Source organism: Felis catus, chromosome E1 (assembly GCF_018350175.1).
Source record: "Felis catus isolate Fca126 chromosome E1, F.catus_Fca126_mat1.0, whole genome shotgun sequence".
In the NCBI taxonomy this organism is placed as follows: Eukaryota; Metazoa; Chordata; class Mammalia; order Carnivora; family Felidae; genus Felis; species Felis catus.
Genome location: NC_058381.1, coordinates 54,877,297 through 54,883,296, shown reverse-complemented (window position 1 = coordinate 54,883,296; position 6,000 = coordinate 54,877,297).

Below are 6,000 nucleotides of genomic sequence, written 5' to 3'. Positions count from 1 at the left end.
TGTGTGACTTCTGAGAAATCACTTCACCTCTCTGGGCCTCCATTTCTTCATCAGAAAGAAAGGGACTGTCCTGAGGACTGAGTGCGCAGCATGAATGAAGCAGTCTGTAAAAAGTAACCCTCCACATGACCGTAAGATGGGATGATAGCTCTCGTCCACCTCTTCCCTCTGTTCTGGAACTTGCTGGCCTCCCGAGTTCTGGGAGCATTCCATTCCATTCCATTCCATTCCATTCCATTCCAGAGTGGGGCCCACAGAGTGGCAACTGTATTTTCTTTTCCAATAGGTAATATAGTCACAGTTCAAACATTTAAACTTACAAAAAGGTAGATGATGAAAATGTTTGCTCCCATGTAACTGATGAAAGCAATTTCTTAGGTATCCATCCAGAGATGTTCTTTAGCACCCACAACCGGACAAGCATATGCATTGTTTTTCTATCTTTTTTTTTTTTTTTTTTTTAGTTTGCTTATTTATTCTGAGAGAGATAGGAGGATGTGCATGGAGGGGCAGAGAGAGAGGGAGAGAGAATCCCAAGCAGACTCTGCAAGATCAGCACAGAGCCCAGTGTGGGGCTTGAACTCACGAACCATGAGATCATGACCTGAGCCAAAACCAAGAGTCGATGCTCAACCCACTGAGCCACCCAGGTGCCCCCTGCACTGTTTTTCTTTTACGCTTTTTACCAAATGGTAGCATGCCGAGTCATTCGTTCGTTCATTCATTCATTCATTCATTCGTAATTGATCATTGAAACCAGCCATCTGTAGTCTCTTCTGCTCCTGCCTTTCTTTTCTTTAGTTTTCCCACTTTACACGGTAACTGGGATGTGTCTCCAGATCCGGACATCAGTGGTTCTAATTCTTTGTTCTGGCTGCTGCATCCTGTCACCTGGGCATCCCGTAAGTGTGGAGTCCGTCCCCTGAGGACAGCACCCCGGATCCCTTGTCATTCCCGTAAACCACGCCTCTAGGTCATTTCACAAATGCACGTGCACAACTGGGCGTTACTTTTCTAGAAATGGAATTGCTGGGTCGCAGAATCTGTGCATTCGGCAGGTATTGCCAAATCGCCCTCCATGGAGGTTGTGTGGGTTTATGATATTGCTGGCAAAGCACGAGAACATCCTTCTCCACCTTTGCCAGCTCGGGCCATTGTCAAACCTTTGATCTTTGCCAATCTGCTCGGTGGAAAATGGGGCCTGAGTGTCACTTTCATTTGACTCTTGCATTCTAAGTGAGGTTGAGCATCTTTTTAGTGCCCAGCCATGGACTAGGTCCTTTCCGCACACAGCCAAAGGCCATGGCCTTGCCCGCGAGCCCCTCTGCAAGATCCAGGACCAGGTTTGTGTTTCTGTCCCCCAGCTCCTTGCTGAGTCACTCAAGAAGGAAAGGGCAGCAGTCTCGGGTTATTTCTGCTCCGGGAGCCATCCGAGCTGCCAGTCCTGGGAAGACCTTGGTCTCTGGCATTCTCTGTGGGCATCTGGCACCCGTGCACACCGGATCATTGCACCTGTCAAATCCGGGCTCCCTGGTCCTCCTGGGAGAGATGGGCTGCACAGGTGGGGGTCAGAGCAGACAAGTTTACAAACTAGGCATGGAAAGATCTCAGCTAGATTTGGAGAGGGGACATTTGGAAGGAACACATGAGCAAAGTCCTAAGCTGCAAGTGACAGAGTGAGAGGGGCCCGGTCAGGCGTAGGGGAGGGAGGATTTCGTTGTTGGGAAAGGCTCTCTGGGCAGGGTGTGTGGTGAGCCACGGTGGAGGAGTTGGGAAAGTTGGGGAAAGATTCTCAGCAGAAACCTCCAAAGGCATCTTGCATGAGATGCACCCACCCCGGGCTGCTCTGTTCACCAGTTTGGGGCTGGTGCTAATCCCGGCATGGAGTTGGAAGTAGAGGTACCCCTTGTTGCACGTGGAGGGTTCAGACGACCTGCGAGGGGCGTGGGGAGGCCGGGTACCCTCGCCGGCCCTCTCTGAGAGGTGGCTCAGCGTCCGTGGGGCAGCCCAGGTCACATCACTGTAATTTAACCTCACTGCCGCCCTATGCATCTGGTAGCCTCTTGCTCCCGGACAGAAGATGCCAAGAGGAGCCAGTGGCTAGATTCCTGGGCCCTGGGGAGTCTGCCGCCGTGATTTCCAGACTCAAACAAAATGCAAATTTGCACTGGAGATTGCTGAGGCAGAGTCATCCTGGAGCCCTTCGAAGCACAGGGCTGCTGTGTAAGTTTATGACCTCTGGGGCATCTGACCCCACAGGAGAGCTGGGCCGTGGCATCTGTGACCTAGAGTAGAGCCCGGGGTCTGTCCTAAGCTGCACCACCACCCACAGTCTGGCCTGTCTTCTCTGCTGGAGCGTTCTTCAGCGATGGACCCAGGGAGGGGCCCCCTTGTATCTTGGACCTCATTGCTGGTCCATTCCAGCCACCCCACCCCCCCAAGATGCTGCTCTGTGCCGGAGGGAACATCACTGGGCAGTGCGCAAGAGGAGGCTGCCTTCCTGCAGCGAGCTTCTCAGTTGTGGCTGCATCACAAAGCAGAGTTTTCAAGAACTACTGTTACAGATACTCTCCTCCCCTCCCCCGGCCCCTCCCCAGCCTCCCTGGGGGAAACGTACAAAAGTTGAGGCTGTCCCCGAGGGCACCAAGAAATGCTTAATTGCTTTCTGAGAGAATTGTCACCTCTTTCTGGTTTCCTCCCCTCTCCAGGTCCCCGCTCTTCCCCAATCACCAGAGGCTCTTGCTTAGAGAATTAGGGCTGTGTGCTCCCTGGCCGCGTCCCAAAGTAACCAGCAGCCGTGCGCCAAATAGCAAGCAGCTCGCTTCTCCAAATATATTGCTGCACCACCTTTGCTGAAAAATAAGAAGCCTATGTTTTGGGGAATAGATGTGCATTTTTTCTGGGAGCCAGGCCCTCACTGGCAGCAGACGGATGGCAGCCCAGGCCAGCTGAGTCAGCCAGACTTCGGCGTAAGCAGACAGTGAGTATCAAGGCAGGAACGGGAGCCAGCCAAGGAAAGCAAAATACAGAGAGATAGTTGGAGGCTCTCACCCCAGGTTAGTCAGCACCTTGTGCAACTTGATTCGGGTGAAGGGCCAAGCGGAGGGATGTATGTGCTTTGTAAAGTGTGGGCTGGAAAGCTGTAACGGACCCCCCAACTATATAGCAATCATTCACGTTTTATATAATGGTTCAAATTATACATAATGGCATAATGACTCAAATACCTTGGAAATATATTTCTTAGTCATGTAACACCCCAAGGCAGGTATTCTTGATGGGCCAATGGCTTTCCTCCACATGGTGATTCAGGGACCCAAGCTCTTTCCATCTGGGTCCCCTGCCATTCCCCAGGGTCTACATCCAGCTGGCAGAGGAGGGAGGGGAGTATGGGGGGGGGGCACACCTGCTTCTTCTGGCCTTGGCTTAGAAGCCGCTGACTTCTCTTCTGCTCACATTCTATTGGTGGGGGTGAGTCACATGACCATACCTGGTTGCCAGGGCAGCTGGGAAATGTAGTTTCTGCTCCTTAATGACAACAGCTATGGAAGCAGAGCAGGGATTTTGATGATGGCTCACTGACCATCTGTCTGCCACAGGATGAAATCAAGGCAGTTAGGTCATGTGACTGGGGAGAGAGCAGTTCATTCTGAGTTTGAAGGAACTATCTGGAAGGATAATCTGGGTCTTAAACTAGGGAGTCTGGCTTAGATAATTTGCCAGAAGGGACTTCACCTCACTGTTGCCAAGGACTGCAAGATCCAGCAGCATCAGAACTGGGCGGAAATATAGGAGAGAGTTAGCAGAGAAGCGAACTTCTAAGAGACCTGGATAATTAGGCCTAAGACGGGGTGTGTGCTTTTCACCTGCAGTGGGTCTATCTATAAACAGTTTGTGTCCAAACTTTCCGGCCCGCAGAGTGGAGCTGGGGCCTCTGGCAGAGGCTATGCGGACAAAGATTTGGGTGCCTCGGTGTGGAGGAGGTGCACAGCCAGAGTGCAGGATGGGGTTTTGGGAAAAAAATCTGAATGCTGCCTTTTCCTTCTCACCTGGGCTCAACATATACAACCTGTGCAGACACCTGCTCTCCATTGCACAGTAACAAATGACCACAAAACTTACAGGCGTAGCAACATCCACTTATTAGCTCACAATTTTGTAGGTCGAAGTCTGGGGTGGGCTTGACTGGGTCTCCGCTTAGGGTCTCAAAGCCAAAATCAGGTGTTGGCCAGGCTGAGCTGTTACTGGGGAATAATCTGCTCCTGGGGTCCTTTAGTTTGTGGGCGGAACCAGTTCCCTGGGGTTGCAGCACCAAGATCCCCACTTTCTTGCTGGCTGTTGGCTGGGGGTCCTTCTCAGTTCCTAGAGGCTGCTCTCCAGTCTTTTCCATGCACAGCCCCCATCTTCAAAGCCGGTGATGGCGCATCAAATCCTTCCCATGCTCGGAAGTCTGCCTTTGCTTTTGCCACCAGAGAAGATCTGCTTTTAAAGGTCTCATGTGATGAAGTCAGGCCCACCCACATACCTGTCCTGTTTGAAGGTCAGCTGGTGAGTCACCTTCATTCCGCTGCGAATCCCTTTTGCCACATAATGTAACATAACCACAGGAGTGAAACCCAGGGAAGGAGGTCGTGGGGACATCTTAGAATTCTGACCTCCATGGGACCTGAGGCTTTGCATCCGAGACCTAGAGCGGGGTCCTTTGGAGCTAAAGAGACTTTTGTTTTCTGGTCAGAAAGCTGCCCCGCTTGGTCCACCCAGCCTCGGCAGGTGGTAGGTTGACTTACAGGTGCAGGTCTAAGAACAGAGAGGAATGCCCCCTTCTGCCGCCCCTGCAAGTTCCTTTTTCTCAAAGCCTTATGGAGACTGGGCCGCCCCTAAGGAGCAGCTCAACACTACACAGAGCACTCTGCACCTGAGAGAAAGGAAGCTGGGGCCGCCATCAGGGTGCTTGCTAATGGCCCTGACTTGCCTCCCCAACACCCCTGCCCCTCTGCCCCCCCCCCCGCCCCGCACTCAGGTCTCACGCCCTGAAGAGAGCCCCACAATTCTCCAGCCTTCTTCACACCCCCTCTCAGAGAAGGGCAGGCCTGGGCACAGTGACTTCAGGACTTGGCAGCTCCCCTGGCATTTCCTGGCCCACTTCCTGGCCACCCAGATGGTGCCCAGCCTGGAGATGCAGCTCCCGGTTTGTTCCCCACAGATGGTCTGCCATGAGGGAGGGCAGGGGTGAAAGGAGTGGGGAGGTCCTGCCCCCTGGGCCTCTTGCTGCTGCCTCTCAACCCAGCCCCACCCCCTCACTTCCCAGCCCCGCCTCTGGCCCCTCTGATGGCTCCCAGCTTCCCCAAGGGTCTGCCCTTAACACGCTCCCAGCACTTTCTGTAACACGTGTCTACATCCTTCCGATGCCTTTTCCTGGGAGCAAAGACAGGTGGGGAGCCTCCTCTCCCCACCCCAACCTGGGGCCTGCTGCCTTCCAGCTATTCAGGAATGGAGGCACCTGCAGCAGAAACCACTGAAAATGTTTTCTTAGCTGAAGGCCCGTCTCCTGGGGCCTTGGAGCAGAAGAGCCCTTTGTGTGGCTCCCTGCTTCCCGCCAGGAACTGGAGTCTCCACCCCACCCGACTAGACCCTGGTCTCCCTTCTTGTTGGCAAGTTCTGGGGCCTGGAGGACTTGAAGAAGGCGTCTCTTTTGGTCACCTTAGCCCAAAGTTCCATGGAAAACCATCAGCCGGGACTTGCAGCCTTTCCCTTTCCCTGGAACCCCATGTAAGGCAGCAGGAGGCCTGGCAGGGTTCTCTGCAGGCAATAAGGGGTGTGGGGGGTAAAGGGCCCTGGGAGCCCTCTCGATTCCACGGGGCCAAGCAGACTGTGCAGCCCGCTGGACAGATCCGCTCCGCAAGGGTGCCGAGTGGTGTGCGGGGATGTGATGTCTGCCCTGCTCGGAACTTCAAAGCTGTAGGGAAAGTATCCGCTCGGCCAGATGGTTATCATTCCTGC